Source organism: Aotus nancymaae, unplaced genomic scaffold, assembly GCF_030222135.1.
Source record: "Aotus nancymaae isolate 86718 unplaced genomic scaffold, 86718_ANA_hifiasm-v0.15.2.pri h1tg000016l, whole genome shotgun sequence".
In the NCBI taxonomy this organism is placed as follows: Eukaryota; Metazoa; Chordata; class Mammalia; order Primates; family Aotidae; genus Aotus; species Aotus nancymaae.
In genome coordinates this window covers 59,602,958-59,621,259 of record NW_026988428.1, presented here as the reverse complement: position 1 = coordinate 59,621,259, position 18,302 = coordinate 59,602,958, and the positions used below count along the sequence as shown (strand labels likewise).

The window sequence follows — 18,302 nt, the reverse complement described above, 5'->3', positions numbered from 1 at the left end:
AGTGACAGAAAACATCACAATCTAAATTCTGCTTACACAAAACCACATAGTATTCAATGCCAAGTTCCTAATTTACAGCTGGGAAAATCACCATTGAAGATAGTTGTGTCTGAATCAGATTTACTTAACATAAAAATAGATGTAAACCTCAAATTACATGTGATATCTCCAGCCACTCATATAAACAAGAATAATATTAGCTGAAAGACAGTAAATTCACCGAGACTTTTCTAAATTTGGCCACCATAATACCACAATATTTCTTTCTTACAATTATCTAATAAATTATTAACAGAAGAAACAAGGGGAAAACACATACGCATCTTCATTTAAGTACAATTAAAAATCTAAAATCACTCCAATTATTCTAGGGTAAGTCCTTTTTATAAAAAGCACAAAATTCTCAATCTTGAAATACACTTATCATTTCTGAAATATGAAGAAAACCCACCAGACTTTTAGGAAATCAAGTCTTAGCATGCCATCTCAAAACTCTTTCCCAAACAACCTGTCACAAACGAAGAGGAACAAGCTGTACTAAGGATGGACAAAGATATTTCTTTAGCTGTTTGCTTAATCAGCTATTGAGGTCCCATCATAAATTAAGAAACTAAATGTATGCCAACAGGAGTCTGCAACTACAATACTACTTTATATTATTTGGCCTTAGAAGTTTGGAACCTATGCAAAGTCCATTTAAAAATTTACCTGGCATGTAAATGCTAAAATATTTTGTTTGCCTTTTGAAGCCATACCAGATTCCAACCCACGGAGACAGGATTTCCAGTTTATTTTTCACAACCCACATGTACAAACCCAAAATTACAACATAGCAAAGTATTATTAGAATTCTGTAATAGTAAAGGAAAGAAATTCACCATAGAGCTCTATTTCTTAGAGCCTCTAGTGTAGTGTTCTATTCATATTATACAACATTTCACATCTAAATTAAACACTCAAATAGAGAAGGCTCACCTTGGTACTCTAATGTAAGAGTTCTGGCTTTACAACGGAGAACCTAACCTAGCTTGAACACTGTAAATTAAATAATGGCATAAAGGCCAGGCGCAGTAGCTCATGCCTATAATCCCAGCACTTTGGGAGGCTGAAGCAGGCAGATCACTTCAGCCCAGGAGTTTGAGACCAGCCTGGTCAATATGGTGAAACCCCATCATTACAAAAAAATACAAAATTTAGCTGGGCATGGTGGTGTGCACCTGTAGTTCCAGTTACTTGGGTTCTATTGTGGGAGGATCACTTGAGTCCAGAAGGTTGAGGCTGTAGTGAGCCATGATCACACCACTGCACTCCAGCCTGGGTGACAGTGCCAGACCCTTTCTCCAAAAAAAAAAAAGGCATAATTTCTTTTAAAGAAATCAAATACATAATTATTACACAGTTTAATAACAGCATATCTCATACTCAACTCATTGTAGAAACGAGCCTCACGTTTCTTTGCAGGCACCTATTTCCAGTGACTTCAAGAAATATGCATGTAGTTGTTGACATGCTGCAACCACACCATTTCAGAAACACAGAAATTTAGTACTCAGTTTGCTCCTACTAGTAAATACCACTATTTAATATTATGTCCACTCACTGCTGCACAGAATTCAAACCATGCAAACCTCACTTTGATAACCAAAGTTATCAAAGCTTTTAATACTATCAAATGCCAATAAGCAAAAATATGCTCCCAAAAACTTGCTTACCCAGAATATTTGGAGAATTAAGTTTTCAACTTAATTTAAAAAGCACTATCAAAAATACATTGGCCAATTTCCCTGCCTTAGGCAATGAAGTACAGAATGACCCCAAATTACAATATCCTTTATATATAAACAGCCATTAAGGGAATGAAAAGGATATATTCCCAAAATACATTGAGATTTCCATCTTCTCTTTCCATCTCTCACCCTCAGAAGCACAATGCAATGTTAAAGTAATACTTGTAATTGAAGAAACATTTCTGAAAAGAATGAATAATGAAGTTTAGCCTTGACAAAAAGTCAACAAAGATAAAGAATAGGTATCTTCAAACAGGGTAAGATGTAACTCTTAGCTAATATAATGAAAAGCTCTTGGCTCACAAGGTCTAAGTAGCAACTCTTAATTTTGTCAACCCAAAACCCTTCCTCCAAACCTTCTTCTAGCCATAAACATAGACAATTAGCCCAATGCGAGCTAAATAAAACAAAACATATCCCCACTATTAATAATTAGGTTTAGGAATAAGAAACTGACTCAAGCTGGATCAATCAGAGTCCTTCCCTGGGATGTTTCCAACTAGAGATGGAAAAAGAAAAGCTCTGTTTCTCTCTGATCACAAAACTCTCCTTATCTACTAAGGTCTAAACTCAACTGCCTTATCTTACTTCCCCAAACATGCAAGTTCAGTTCCATTACAGAAATCTTGCCTGAGCTAGTCCTTGGAATGCTCTTCCTCCTGGTATTTACATGGCTAGCTTTTCTTCTGATTCATATCTCAGCTTTAACGTCTCTTCTAGACAAAGGCTTTCCTAAAGTAGTCACTTAATTACTGTCACATCACTCTATTTTAATTCTCTGCATTGAACTTATCACTTTAATATTCTTCTTTTTTATACTCTCTGCTATATTTCTAACACCTAGAATAGCAGCTGGCTCAGGATATGCACTCCATTCATAATTTGTTGAATAAGTAAATATAAGCTGTGAAGAAATTAGCCCAAAGCCAGCAGCAGCCATGGTCCTAGCCCCAGAAAGAAGCCAGTCTGAAAGAGTAAAGCCATTAAAAAAAAGAAGGAGAAGCAGCAGCAATGAAAAAAGTAGAACTCCCAGAGGTATCTTCAGTCATCCCTAAGACCACCTCCAACCCTGTCCATAGTAAAGTTTGATTACATATACAGGTGGTCTTTCAAATGGTATGTATACACCTCCCTGAGAAGAGGGATGTATAAGACGATCCACCAGAATGTGTGAAGAAAAGATTACAATACATAAAATAAGATACTTTTATGTTGTACTGTCCCTTGAAAAGTGCTATAATCTGTGTGTTTTATAATGTACATAATGTATTATTATATTCATATATGTATAAAATGTACAGACAGATAAATAAAGGATGCATTCTCGAAAATCTATTTCTGGTAGAGGTAAACAATCAAAAACGTCTGGAGACAACGAAAGTTAATGAGCAAATTTATTTATTTTAAGCTAACATGTTTCAGCTTTCTTTCATTTCCAACCAAGAGACTTCTGAAATATGCTTAACACATATTTGGTACCCAAATACTTGTAAATGGTGAATGCAAAGACTAACTCTTTATGGGTCCAGAGAACAGACAAATGAAAGCTAAAGGTAGGCAGATTTCAAACCTGTATAAAAATAACTTCTAAAATTTAGATCTGTCCATAAGTAATCACCAGCTCTCCAAGTATAAATTTCCCTCTATTAGAAGGGTTCAAGCAGAAGCCTGGTTACCATAGCAAGAATTCTGTATTTGTGAGGTAATCTATCCAACAAATGTTAACTGAGTGAATACTAAGTGCTAGGAATCACACAATAAATTAAATTTAGTTCTTATGTCCTTGGATATTACAGTTTGATAGAAAGACAGACTTGCAAACATATATATAGTATATAATATATCTAAGCAACAACTGAGAAAGAGAGTAATTTACTCTCCATTAACTTAGATATCCTCTAAGTTAAATACTAAGAATAAGTAAAAGCCAATTTTCCTGTTAGTCAAAAAAGATAAGCACATTCCTGGCAAAGACATAGCCAAAAGGGCAGGTTTATAAAGCACATAGTATGGCAAATCAAAAATACCACAAATGATGCAGAATTGTTAGATGAGAAGGTTCTTATGGTGAGAGAATATCCATGAATGGAGTTACCAGATAAGTGGCCAGAAGCAAAACTTTGAAGGATCATGATAATGACTTTGGAAGGAGGCAAAGGACAATAAAAATAACTATCTTTTAGAGTGTACTACTTTGTTCAAGACACATTCCTAAACTCTTTAGACACACTATCACTTTTAACCCTTAGAAAATTCTTATATCATCTCCCTTTTTCAATAAAAAAACTTATACTAAAGCGAGATCAAATAATTTACCTAAAACCAGTTAGAAGCAAACATAGACACTGAAGAATTCTGAAAAGAGAAGTAAGATGTATTTTGAATAACTGACATGCGTAATAGAAAAATGGCTATGAGGCAATGTGGATGACAATATAAATGCAGAATAGGCTAGTTTAAGGGAAATCTATGCAATAAACTAATAATCTAAGTAAGAGGTAATAAGGGAGTAGGAATAAGGAAAAAGAAAATTAAAGGATCCCATCGGTTTCTACCTTCAGTAAGTAGGAAGAAAAAGCAAGTTTGGGCATAAAATGAAGTAGATGAGGTGTAAAATAATTAGTTTGGGCTTAGGCAATATTGACACATTTGAAGTTTCAATTATAAAAAAAAAAAAAGACCAAAAAGAAAAGTTCTAATAGGGAGTTGACTAGAAAGAGGAATAGTTTAAAAAAAGAGGTAGAAAGAATCGCTAGGATAAATATATTTAGAAATCATCAATATACATCAACAATTTTTAAACTGGCCAAGCAAAGTAGAAAATAAATATCCATGGTCATTCATGCAGCAGAATTCCAAAAAAAAAAAAAAAAATCTATGTAGCTACTTCACTACCAATCACGTGCAATCTCAGCACTTTGGGAGGTCGAAGCAGGAAGATTACAAGGTCAGGAATTCAAGACCAGTCTGGCCAACATAGTGAAACGCGGGTCTCTACTAAAAATACAAAAAATTATCCAGGTGTGCTGGTGTGCACCTGTAATCCCAGCTACTCCAGAGGATGAGGCAGGAGAGTCGCATGAACCTGGGTGGCGGAGGTTGCAATGAGCTGAGATTGCACCATTGCACTCCAGGCCAGGCAACAGTGTGAGACTCCAACTCAAAAAAAAAAAAAAAAAAGAAGGTGGAAAATAACTCCCCATTCAAGAAGTGTGGTCTGCACATAGTGACTTCCTTGCAAAGGGTACAATACAGAAAGAGAGAAAAAGAAGAATGACTTTCCAGTGAAGAAGCCTAGTAAAAACGACCTTAGGCAAATGATCAAAGTAAACGTTAACAATAAGTCACAATAAGTCACAAATGAACAATAAGTTGATAGTAAGTACCCTTGATATGATGTGATGAAAATGGCACTTTACCTTTATGTTCTTCCTCCTAAAACCCCTAACCTCAGTCTAACCATGAGGAAAAACATCATATCAATCTCAGCTGAGGAATAATCTATAAAATGTCTGACCAATACTCCCCAAAACCGTCAGGTCATCAAAACCAAATAAAGTTTAAGAAACCATCAAAGCCAAGAAGTGTCTGACCAATACTCCTCAAAACTGTCAAGGTCATCAAAAACAAGTGAAGTTTAAGAAACTGTCACAGCTAAGAGCAGCCTAAAGGGACATGACCACTAAATATAATATGATATCCTAGACAGTAATCTGGAAGAGAAAAACGGCAGTAGATAAAAATGAAGGAAATATTAATAAGGTACGCACTTTAGATAATAATCATGTATAAATATTGGCCACTCATTTAAATAAATGTACCACAATAATGTAAGATGTTAATAAAAGGTGTGAGGTTTATGAGAACTCTCATAAACAAATATTTTGTTTATATTTCAAATTAAGCCAAGGATAAAACCAAAGGAAACCATTACTATTCAAGGAACAAGTAGAGAAAAATAAGTCAGTAAATAAAATTTAAAAGGAATGACCAGAAATACAGAAAGATACAGACAGGTCTAATATATGTCACAGAGGTCAAAGAGGATAAGGAACAAATAGAATCCATTAGATTTAAGAGGTCACTGGGAAAAGAAATGAGGTGGAGCTACGAGGATAAAAGGTAAATCACAGTTAACTTATGATGCCTTATGAACCATGACTTTATTATTCACCCAGTTAAAAATCTCATAAAAGATTCTCCTAGTTTCCAAACTATTAATAGTCTTCCCTCTTCCTTGAAGTCACAACCATTTAATTGCCAAAAACTTAACTCATAATGAATCTTCATTCACAAGTAAAGCATTAGATGCATGAGAAAGAATATTTTCATCTGGAAATCTGGAAGTAACAGAAAATTCCAAAATCAAACTGGCTAAATCAATAAGGAGATGTATAACTAGTATCTCATATAACAAGAAGGCCAAAGGTAGAGCAGTCTTTAAGTACTGCCAAGTCAGGACTTGAGAAATTCTAATTCCCTTGACTCTGGCCTCCTATATTTCACTTTATCCACAGGCTGGAAGCAAGATGACAGAAATATTTTGAGATTGTGATCTGCCCATCTTTAAACCTGCTGCCAGCAAAGAAAAGGAATTACCATGTTTCATTTAGACTTACCAGAATCAATCCTGGAACTTGGAATGAGATCCCCTTTCTCTGAGTCACATAAAGGAGGGTTAGATGTGTGAACAAAACAGAGGATCTGTTAGAAAGGTAGTGGAAGGCCAGGCACAGTGGCTCATGCCTATAATGCCTGCATTTTGGGAGGCCAAAAAGGCCAGATCACCTGAGGTCAGGAGTTCAAGACCAGACTGGTCAACATGGCGAAACCCCATCTCAACTAAAAATACAAAAATTAGCTAGGCATGGTGGCGGGCACCTGTAATCCCAGCTACTGTACTTGAGAGGCTAAGGCAGGAAAATCACTTGAACCCAGGAGGCGGAGGTTTGTAGTAAGCCAAGATCATGCCACTATACTCCAGCCTGGGCAAAAACAGAGATTCTATCTCAATTAAAAAAAAAAAAAAAAGAAAGAAAGAAGAAAAGTCGTGGGTAAAGGGGTAACACTAAATAGGCAGTCAACAGCAGCCAGTACAGGAGGTTCTTATTTGCATGTTTTCCTAGCTCAAGAACTTTTAAATCACCTTAATATGATGAAGAAGAGGCTTGAACAAAATAAAGGCCACACAATTTCCTTCCTCAAATAACCAAACGACAACCCCAGATACTATCAGTACTGTTTTACAGATCAAGGGGGAAAACAGCATATGAATTTGTAAGTTTTCTCTCATCGCTCCAATTTTATATAGCAAAAATACAATGTACTTGGATATTTTCAAACCAAAATCTTATATCTTAGACTTGAAACTCCTATTTTGTTGGAATAGGATGATAAGAGATCCCAAGGTAGTGGAAAGAGCACTAAACCTGGCGTCAGGGAATGAGGCTCTAGTCCTAATTCTTCAACTAAAGTACAGCGTTTTTGAAGAGGGTCACCTACTCTATCTAGGATCCAATTTCCTCCTTTCTTAAATTAGCAAGTTAGAGGAGATGATCTCTCAAGTCTTATTTCTGGTTATTTCCTAATTAAAAATAATCTTCACTTGTTAGCTACAAAATTTATGCAGACTATTTACCATTATAATTCTAGGCTAGCCAATTCCTAAAGATCCATTCCAAGAGAATGGGCTGATGACACATGAAGCTTTTTCCTACAAAACTTCACTTTCACAGAAACTTTCATTGTGGCCAGAAATGTAAATAGCATAATGTTACAACTTCTGAAATAACTCAAGAATTTAATTCAATTTCTCTTTAAACCCAAGTTCATTATTAAAGGTTTCAGTGTACCTACAGATGCAAACCCTCCCTGTTGGACAGGAAAACGGAAAATGACAAAAACTTTAACCACTTTGAAATTCAATTAAAGACAAGATTTCTAACCACTAAGACTAAATGAGGAAGAAGATGAAAATCAAAGCACAATGAAAAAGTTGGAATCACAAACAAGTCACAAACAAAAATGGAAATTTCTATACAGAGAGAAAGAAAAAGGGGGGGAATACTCTCCCAAAACCAGTTATACAGGCCTAGAAGAAACTAAACCTAAAGCTCTCATGAGTTTCTCTTAAAAATTATTGATTTACACAAAATGGACAAAAATAATTTCCAAAAACAAGTTGGTGACAGTGACAAACAAAAGAGGAAACCATTACCATGCCCTTTGGGTACCTCAGATTAATAAATTTTGGCAAAACAAAAACAAAATCATATGGGATAACTCTGGATAAAACCCGATGACTTAGCCAACTGCATTATGAGCTAGAGTTGGTTTTTCTCAAAATTATTAATAATGAAAAATACTTACACAGGATACACATGTAAGCCAGGAGAAAAAAATGCACTTCTTTGAAACAGTTTTTAAAACAACAAACCACCCACAGAAACAACATGGGCACAAAATGAAACAATTCTGGTCACTGATTTGTGGAGCACTTAAGCACTGACCAAGTAAAAGACTCAGCTTTAGGCTCTTTTTCTGAGACAAGCAGACCATCCATGAAAATACCTGATTTAGAGCTACCAAGAAAACACTGCAAACATACCTCCAATGGCCTTAGTTTCAAGAGAAATAACTTTCTCCAAAAAGGATCTTACAGTTTTAAGAGCCTACTTCTTTTAAGAAGACATTTCTTTTCCTCACAATAAGAATCTGAAGTTCTTAAGATAAATCTAACTCAAAAGTGCTTAACACTACCATAGTACAAGTTAACACCTTCTAGAACTGATTTTGCATCAGTAGTAGCATCACTAATGTATTACAATTACTCAATTTATCAAATTACGTAATAATACCCTAGTGAGATGTTACAGCAGATATACCATATTGAGGTAACTTTCAAAACAGGAAGGAAGAAATATACGGGAGGGAATATTGTTCAAGAGACAGGCAAAAGGAGAAAGTAGGAAATGAGTGACAGGTAGTGGCAATGGAACACTAGAAGCTAGGCTACGTACACTGAACAGGTAAAGACACTCGGAAAAGTAAGCCAAATGAAACCACAGTCAGTCTAGTATGTAACACTGCCTAGAATACAATGCCAAGATGACAAAGAAACTCATTTATATATGGAGACATCAGACAGGTACTAGATACATTAACAGAAAACAGAAAGTTTACCTTGACCCTCAGCATCACCAATAGTCCACCTACTCCTTTAAGAAAATGAGTAAAAGATTATTTTTAACCATGCCTTATATTGTTCCTCTGAGAGATAAGAACACCATAAAACCCAGAAAAATGCAAGAGCTACAAGTTCACCTATATGTGCAAACATATGCTTCATCACACTTTCTATTTCCTGACATAATGCCACTAAAATTGAGTAGGTTTTTTCCCCCTCTGCTTTGATTCTATGTTAAGGTGCTGACTTTACCTTTGGATAGGCTGGCAAAGCTCAGCTTGTCAGAGCCTGCATAACCTTAAAGAACACACATAGTTTCCAGGAAAAAAAAACAAAACAAAACAGGAAGAATGGAAAAATAGATGAGTTTCCAAAAGAAACAATTTTAATTTTTATATATCTATAGGCTTCAACCTTCAGAGATGATGTTACTGGTGGTATCTGTGACCACATATATAAATTCTAAAAAGACCAAAGTACTAAGAGCCACTCAAGTGCAATTGTAGCTATCTTATATAGTTCCAACACAATGAAAAGGATAATAATGCCAAGGATGAAAAGCCCTAGGATTGTCACCTACTCAGAAAGAAAACAGATCTAAAGAATGACCAAATTAGATTCATTTCAGAAAATGAAAAGGGAAATCCTATAACTATACTGAGGCTCTCTAATTAACCAATCATAAAATTTGTACACCAAAATTCATTCTGTGGTAAAATAACTGTATTCTAAATAGCAACTGAATACAATGATTTATTATGGATACGGAAATAAGAAAGGCCTGGTTTTTCCAGGCTTACTAAGGATAAGAAGTGAGAAGTCTAAAATATAGAAACTATCAAAAAATACAGTACATATCCCTGGTGCATAAATGTTATGCAAAGATTTATAGACAGGGTGATGAGATAGATTTACTTTATAAAGTGTCATAAAAGATGAATAGAATAAATGAAAAGTTAAAACATGTATTTCCTACATATCACCAATAGCTTATTCACAGACATCTCACCAATACCATCACCACAACCATCGGCCCTAGAGTAATCATTATCTTCTGCACTATGGTTACTTCAAAGTATGATAAAGGTTGGAAGGAAATATAAATTACAGTATACAGATAGCATTTTACCTCCAACCAAAATGGAAACACAGAGACCAGATTTAACTTCTAGTTTCTAAGCAACTAGAAAAATGAACAATAGATAAGAAAAAGCAACTAGAAAACTGAACAAAGGATGTAGAAGATGAAGCAATAATTTTCAAATACTGGACAACCACACAAAATTGTGATTCTCAAAAGAAAGGAAACGAGGTAAGTACTGTAACTGCCAAGCTTACAAACTGGAGTCAGTTTCCAGGCCAAAGCGTATGGGAGGGGAAGCCAAGTAAAGCTGACCTCTCACTGAGTTAAAGGGGCAGAGTTAAGAGTTCACAAAGCAGCTAGAATTTGCAAGTCCAAGCATCCGAGAATTAGAGCTCCAGAGACAGAAAGGTCTCCTCAAGTCTTAAACTGAGTTCTAACTTATATACACGTTAGAGAAAATTACCCAAGGACAGGAAAAGAACAACAAAAGTAAGTGGATAGACCATCTGAAACTCACATATATATAGCTGGCAAGACTGTATTCCTATCAGTCAGAGTGGATAAACCTAGTAATAGATGGAGCAATCAGCTGAATCCTCAGGAAGTTATCTCCTTAGTACTGGGATTGGTTAAATCTAAACAAAAGGCTGCTTTGGAGCCATGCTAACAAATCTTAAAAGTAAGCCTCAAAATAATCCAACTGATTGCTAGTGACACAACAAAGAATTGGAACAAAATACAAAACTACTTAAAATAACAAAACTCAGCAATCAACAAAAAACAATTCAAAATACCTGACATCCAATAAAAAAGTCATATAAAGAATCAGAAAACTATAATCCATAACCAGTAGAAAAATCACTTGATAGAAACAGACACAGAAATGAGAGAGATGGAGAGAATCAGCAGACATAAAAGCAGCTATTATAAATATGTTTTATAACTTTAATAAAGTAGAGGAAAAAATGGTCATGATGATGAGAGGCATGGAAGATATGAAAAAGAAAAAGTTTCATATGAAACTTACAGAGAACTTCAAAACAAAAAATATAAAGGATGAGATAACTACATATTATACATTGTGGAAGATCATGAAGTTAAAGAAACAGCAATTGTAACTATTAAAAACAAAGTACAGAGAGGAAAAAATACTGAGAAAAAATGTGGGATAATTTCAAGTGGTCTAAAACATGTGTAACTGGAGTCCCCCCAAAAGGGAAGATACAGAAGAAATTATTTAAAGAAGTATGGTTGAAAATTTTCTAAATTTTATGAATGATATAAAACCAGAGATCCAAAAAGCTAAAGAATAGCCAGAAAGAACAAAGAAATCATGCCAATGCACATCATACGCTAATTACAGAAAACTAATATTAAAGAATTTGTATGTGGGCCAGAAAAAAAGAACACATTATACACAAAAGAACTAAAATAAGAATAAAAGCAGACTTCTTGCCAGAAACCATGTAAACCAGAATATAATGGAGAGATATCTTTCAAGTATTTAAATAGGAAAAATCACTTGGCAGTATAGACTTCTTTGCCCAGATAAAATAGCTTTAAAAATCAAAGAGGAAATATTCTTTTTTTCAGACAAAAAGGGTAAGAGAATTATTTACCACCAGACCTGTACTAAAAGAAATATTGAATAAATTTCTGCAGGGAAAAGAAAGATAAAACCAGATTGAAATCTCTATCTACACAAAAGAAATTAAGAGTTCCAGAAATACTAAACAGATGGGTAAGTATAAAAAATTTAAACATAAGTGAATATGTAAAACAAAATTTTTTTTTAAAGTATTGTTGGTTTTATAGAATGTGTAGAAGTAAATTGCATATCAATATTACAATGAGAAATGAAATAGAGGCATATGGTTGTGAAGTTCTTACAGTGTACATTAAATGGAAAAATACTGGTAAGTGGACTAATAGGTTAAAAATGTATATTGTAGACACTAGAGCATTTAATTAATTAATTAATTAGCAAAGATTATATACTTAGAAAATCCATAGTGGGCCTAAAATGAAATCATTAAAAGTATCCTTAAACCCAACATAATTCAGCAAACAAGGGAAAAAAAGCAGAAGGGAAAAAAGGAAAACAAATAGTAAAATGATATATTTAAACTCAACCATGCAGTGTAATAATAATTGCATTAAGTGAAGTAGTCTAAACAATTAAATTTAAAAGCAGAGATTGCAGACTGAATGAAAAGGCAAGACCCAACTGTACGCCACATACAAGAAATTCAATTTTACTATGAAGACACAAGAGATAAAATTAAAGGGTTGAAAAGATATGCCATGCAAACATCAGTCAAAAGAAAGCTGAAGTGCCTATATTAATATTATACAAATTAGAATATTACTGATACAAAAGGAGAAATTTCATGACAGATAAATTGATCAAGATACTATAATATTCAGATATATACATATCATTAAAAAGCTTCAACGAATTGTACACTTAAAAATGGTTATATTGATAAGTTTGGTTATGCATATTTTGCCAAATTTTAAAATTAAAAATGTATACTGTTGAGAATATTAAAAAAGGCAAGCCACAGATTTGAATAAAATATTTGACAAACCTATCTGAAAAGGTCTTATACACAGAATATAAAAAGAAACCTTACATATAAATAATAAATAATAAGTTAATCTAATTTTTTTAATGGTAAAACATTTTAACAAATGCTTCGTAAAGACAATCTAAGAATGTCAATTAAGCACATGAAAAGATATTCAACATCATTAGTAATTAAAACCAAAATGCAGCTACCAGTACAATCTACTAAAACTGCTACATTAAAAAGATTCACAATATCAAGTGTGGGTGAGAATATGGAGCACCTAGAATTCTTATTTAACCTAGTGAGAATGCAAACTGACACAGACAGTTTGAAAAACAGTTTGGCAGTTGTATATAATGTTAAACACACATTTGCCAAACAACCCAAAAATTCTAATCCAAGCTACTGACCTAAGAGAAATGAAAATATATGTCCACATAAAGACCTGTCAGAGAATGTTTAAAACTAGAAACAACTCATATGTGTATCAACTAGTATATGGATAAAGGAATTACAGTACATCCATGCAATATTACTCAGCAATTACAATGAACAAACCTATTTATATATGCAACAATGAATGAATCTTCATTACACCTAGTCAAAGAAACTGACACACACACACACACACACACACACACACACACACACACACACACCCCATCTGCAATGTTCATTTTATATTAAATTCTTGAAAAGGCAAAACTTCAGTGACCAAAAGCAACTCAGTGGTCGCCAGGGACCAGGGTGGTGGGATGGGATCTAGTGTTAAGAGGCACGAGGGAACGTTTTGTAGTGATTAAATATTCCATATAATATGGTAGTGATTTCTCACATGTAAATATTTGTCAAAGTCATCAAATTATATACTTAATATTGATTTTTTTCTTTTTCTTTTGTCTTCCAGCTTACAGAGTTTTTGGTGATTTTAATTGTTTATACATCTCACTAAAAATGATTTTTAAATCACTACAATATACAGAAATAAGTAATGAAAAAGAGCTTTCTGTTAGAGACTTTTATCACAGCCTCTATGGTTGTCACTAGTGCTAAATCCCAGTCCTCTAGCAAGAATGGGATTAGAGGCCAGGCACAGTGGCTCACGCCTGTAATCCCAACACTTTGGGAGGCCGAGGCAGGTGGATCATGAGGTCAAGAGATCGAGACCATCCTGGCCAACATGGTGAAACCCATCTCTACTAAAAAATACAAAAATTAGCTGGGCATGGTGGTGCATGCCTGTAGTCCCAGCTACTCAGGAGGCTGAGGCAGGAAAATTGCTTGAACCTGGAAGGCAGAGGTTGCAGTGAGCCGAGATCGCGCCACTGCCCTCCAGCCTGGCACCTGGCAACATAACAAGACTCTGTCTCAAAAAAAAAAAAAAGAATGAGAGTAGAAAGATCACAGTAGACCAACAGTCTAATGGGCATTCCCTTAAAAGCTAGGCCAGAGAAAAAGATTATCTCTTAGGTCGAACTACAGTACTTACTAAAATCAAAGGGGGAAAGGAGTAAGATATTAGGGAGAAGTGTGTATATAAAGTGTTTCAGGCAGGTAAGCTTAAAAAAAAGATACCTAAAGATCGAACATGGAGGTGAGAACAGAGCAGGGAGTCACCAAACTAGAAAATAAATGAGACCGGAACAGGAGGGGACAGTTATAACAGATCAACAGGAAGACAACTTTAAATGATAAGTAAGAAAAGGATGTCATCTACATCAAGATTTTTAAAGCTCTCTACAGTAAACTAGGCTACCTGGGATAGTGAAAGTTATCAGGTTCTTCCAAATTATAATCATCTTTCTGCTCAGTAAAAATCTGTATCTTACTTTTAATTTGAAAGTAAGAGCATACCATCAATCTGCATCCAAACTAAAGCCTTATTTTTTTCAGGTAGTTACATAAAAGAATGATTACATACAGTTTTATCCTAGCCTGCCTAGGGTTGCCTTCATCACACCCATACTTACACTTCTCCCACTCTGCTGCTGGTCATCTATTCCTACCATGAGATCCTAGAGTCCTTTCACAATTTGGCTCAAATTTACCTATACATTCTTGTTTTCTGCCTTTCTCCAGGCATTCTAAAAATTCCGCCCCTTTTTGGCACAAAAGAATAGTTAATTAATAAATACTTAATATCTTTTGATTCACTTACTGACTTCACCTTCTCGAATACATGGGAAAACATCTGAAGGCTACCTGTAAAAATGAATATAAGATTGAGTAGTCAGTTCAAAATTGCTGTTTCAGAAAATTTCTTATAATTTTTCCAAAAGCTACGTATAAATCTAGTATGTTCAACTAAACTTGGATCATTTGCAAACTACTACTACCCCAGGATATTTAAAGGATATAATGAATTAAAGAATTTCAAATCTGGGTATTTACATATACATATATTCTGTGTGTTTACATGTACATACATTTTATGTCTTCTAATCTGTTCTAGCACTTCTGTTGTCAGTACCACAATACCACTATCTTGTTCATTTTTGCATATTTCCTAGTAGTATGTTAAAAGATTAGTTTGGGCCCATAATTTCCTTATCATGACGGAAAGATGTGTACACTATGGCTAACAGGGAAGCAATAGTAGTAATGTTCATTGTTACTGCTGAGTAGTATTGTATGGATGTACGATAATTCCTTTATCCATAGTCTAGTTGATACACATTTGAGTTGTTTCTAATTTTAAACATTCTCTGACAGGTCTTTATGTATAAGTGCAATTTTCTCAAGTGTTGTGTAGGGTCCAGCCCTACGGGTTCCCGTGAGTCCCTCTCTACAAGTGTGGAGATGCGAAACTGTGGAAATAAAAGACACAAGATACCAAGAGAAAACAGAGTTTGGGCCCAGAGGTTCACTGCCAACCAAAGCACAGAGTCCGGCAGTGGCCCCGAGCACCTGGACACTCCTTTATTAAGTACAAAGCAGGGGGAAGGGTAGGTAGGATAAGGTAATGGTGGTCAGTGATAGGGTCAGGTAAATCACGTATCTTGGAGACAGGGGCCCAAGACTTTGAAGAAGCCGAGGCGAGGAGAAATCCTAAGGCGTCAGCACTTTTTTCATACTTGTCAAGAAATAACAAGGTCACTAAGATTTATGTTACTATTACTAATTCTTATCTTCTAATAAAAGAGGAACAAGGTGCAGAAACAGAACTTGAAAGTAGACATGGAACGTGACCGCTGAAGCACAGCACCACATAGAGACAATTAAGTCCTCAGATGTCTGTGGGCCTCCCTGACAGCTATCAGGCCTACCACAAGAGCTTGGCAGAGCAGAGTTTCCTCCTCATTCCCCTGAGGAAGGAAATGTCTCGGCCACCTTGGACGTCTCCTTCCATAGCTGGCTAAACAGCAGGTGCTTTCACAGCGCTGACACTGTTGCACAGCCAAGGCATCCTCCAGAAGCCCTTATGCTTATGCGGGCGTGACAGAGGACTTAGAGCATCTTGCCTGTCTTAGGGTCACCTCTTTTCCAATGCCACTTGAGTCTCATACTTCTTGACCTGAGACTTATTAGTAAAATTAAAGATTATATGGTTATATATATGTATATACTTATGATTACATATGAACAGCTATGTGATTATTTATGATTATATATATATAGGAATAACTATATATCTCTAATTCACTTCTAATTCTATGTTTATATGAAAACATGCTGAGGCTTCAGACCCCTGCCTCGGCTCTTGTGGGGTTCTCCCCCAACAGTGTTGGTTCCTTTATCTTCATTACAAGTGAATTCCTGATGCTTATGATATTCCCTGATGTTGATATCATGAAAGGTTAAAACAAAGAATCCCTTAACATGAAAGTAACATTCTATTTACTTCCCTCACAATGATTTTCTATCTCCTAAACAAACACACTTAAAGCTATCAATAAATTTCAGTTTCATAGATGAAGAAAGCAATTACAAGAACACTGCTCTGAACAATTGCCCATTACCTTACTTTAAGAATGGATAAAAATATATAACTATATAAAAATAATGATACAGTTTATATACACACACAAACACACACCCCAACTTCTCTACATACATAATCAATTAATGGTGTTTTATCCAATTATGATTACCTTCCTCCAGGAAAGTAAAGTCCAACAGTTCATTACACGTAAGTTCCCAAAAAGAATGGCACAATTTTCTTGATTATCATAATTGAATTCTGTGATATTTTTGAGGTACTATATATATTTCCTTTTACTTACTGAAACCATGTTAAAGTAACTGAATTTCAAGAGAAATAAATATTTGCTGTGCTTAGAAAATGACTATACATTTTCTAAAGCTAAGAACCAACCAAAGCTTGCTATATAATCCAACATGAGAAACACAGAGAAATAATTCTAGTGAGAGTTGATGAACAACAAAGAAAGCTTAAATGATCTGCATAATTCCAGACCTCAGCATTGCAACACAATCACAATGGAAAGAATGTGTGGTAATTAGATAGCTTTAAATGCTGAAAATATCCAAAGGATCATTCTTTTCTCCTAAAAGCTTATGATGAAAGAGGAAATCCTAGAGTCATCATGTTTACTTCTTCTTTACTTAAAAAGATAAAATAAAAATAAAACAAGTACTACTAAGTGCTGCTATTAATGGGTTTCTCCTCATTTTAATTTAAGCAGCATAGGATTTATTCAGCATAAGATTCCATTTTAAGTATATTAAGTCTTTCCCCAGCATACCTGATTAACATTTTATCCCTCAACAGGGAAAGCAGGGGCATAATGACTATCTTCTATAATTGAAAATGAGATTGTGGTGAAAATAAAAAAGATGTATCAATTCCTGAGAATTATCAAATATATTGAAGCCAAAGTAGGTATTTGTCACTGTTGTTAAATGTTCATATACTTGACAGTGTACATACACTGCTTATGTTTATGTCTGCATTTCTAAAATATTTACTATATATTCTCCTTGTACTAGGCATCTTAAGCATTTTATAATTTTTTTTATCATTCTTCTACATAGTATATAGTCATTTATTTCTTAAGTTGCCTTTGGGATATGACAAAGAATAAAGGCAAATTATAAAGTAAACTAAAGACCACCCTTCTTAACAGATACAGTAATCAGATAACCATACGTTATTTAGTTTTTATTAGCTTCATATCTGACATTACAACATGCCAATCACAAACTGTTGATTATACTGGAAGAGGAAATAATCAACTATTTTTCTACTTTTTTGTTAAGTATATTAATCAGAGTTCTCCAGAAAAAGAGAACTAAAAGGATGTATATGTGTGTATATAAATAAAGAAAGAAACATTAATTTCAGAATTTGGATCATGAGATTACAGAGGCCAAGATGTCCAAAGATATGCAGCCAGCAGCTAGAAATCTAGAAGATCAATAGTGTTAAGTCTGAAGACCAGAAAAGCTGATGATGTAAGTTCTAGTCTAAGTCCAATGGCCTGAGAACCAGAAGATACAATAGTGTAAGTTCCAGTCCAAGTACAAGAGAAGACTGGCATTCCAGCTCAAGCAGTTAAGAGAAAGCAGTTTCCTATTATACAACTGTTTCATTCTACTCACATATTCAATTGACTGGATGTGAACTACCCATATTAGGGAGAAAAATATGCTTTACTCAGTCTACCAATTCAAATGTTAATATCCAAAAAATACCCTCAAAGACATACCTA

The 18,302-nt window shown here is 34.7% G+C and overlaps 1 protein-coding gene across 8 annotated transcripts in view; it reads right to left on the bottom strand.

Annotated features, from left to right (window-relative positions):
* CCDC91 (coiled-coil domain containing 91) overlaps positions 1 to 18,302 on the bottom strand; it is a 388,228-nt gene that overhangs the window by 344,665 nt on the left and 25,261 nt on the right. The window contains exon 2 of one of the 8 annotated variants that reach the window (XM_064377392.1): positions 14,789 to 14,832. The exons of the other annotated variants lie outside the window; for them this stretch is intronic. The gene's annotated coding sequence lies outside the window, so the exon portion shown is untranslated. The remainder of the gene's footprint in view (positions 1 to 14,788; positions 14,833 to 18,302) is intronic. 8 annotated transcript variants of the gene reach the window in all.